We start from the raw sequence: 564 nt of genomic DNA, 5'->3' as shown, positions 1-564 counted from the left end.
TGTTGGCTCCCCCTCCCCAGCCCCGGCCCGGGGCAGTGGGTGCCGCACTGCGTTTATCCCTGGGGGAAGGAGCTGCCGGGGGCCCTGTGGTCGGGATCCTGCTCTGGGGGGACCAGCACCCCCAACAAGGGGCTGCCAGCGCTCCCCGTGCCCTGGCAGGATTTGCTCTGATGGCCTCCCGCCTCCGGGCCCATCTCTGCACGGGGAATTCATTAGCTGTGACTCATTAAATTTGTCTGGTGATCAATATTTTTTGCCAGCTGGTATTTGGCTCCATTGCTCGCTTTCTTTTTCTTATTAATTTAGTAGAGGGTCTCTCTTGCCTCCCTGGCAGCTGATGTTTGCGCTCCCGGTAGCGAGGAGCCCCTGTGCCATGCTGTGCCTCAGTTTCCCTGGTGTAAACGAGGAGGGTGACTCTGCTTTCCCTCTCCGCGGAGGAAGGCCGCAAAGCTGCCGCGTGTCCGGCTGTGCCACAGGAGCACGAGGCCGTTCGCCCCTTCCCGCGCAGCGGGGATGGGCCCTGCGGCCCCAGGACCCCCCCGATTTTAAGCTGTGGCTCTGCTT

At 62.2% G+C, this 564-nt stretch overlaps 1 protein-coding gene across 1 annotated transcript in view; it reads left to right on the top strand.

The window, feature by feature from the left end:
* GRIN3B (glutamate receptor, ionotropic, N-methyl-D-aspartate 3B) overlaps nucleotides 1-564 on the top strand; it is a 10752-nt gene that overhangs the window by 1012 nt on the left and 9176 nt on the right. The gene's annotated exons all lie outside the window — the stretch shown is intronic.

The sequence above is a fragment of the Pygoscelis adeliae genome, unplaced genomic scaffold (genome assembly GCF_000699105.1).
Source record: "Pygoscelis adeliae isolate BGI_AS28 unplaced genomic scaffold, ASM69910v1 Scaffold1277, whole genome shotgun sequence".
Classification (NCBI taxonomy): Eukaryota; Metazoa; Chordata; class Aves; order Sphenisciformes; family Spheniscidae; genus Pygoscelis; species Pygoscelis adeliae.
This window is presented reverse-complemented; position numbering and strand designations above follow the sequence as displayed.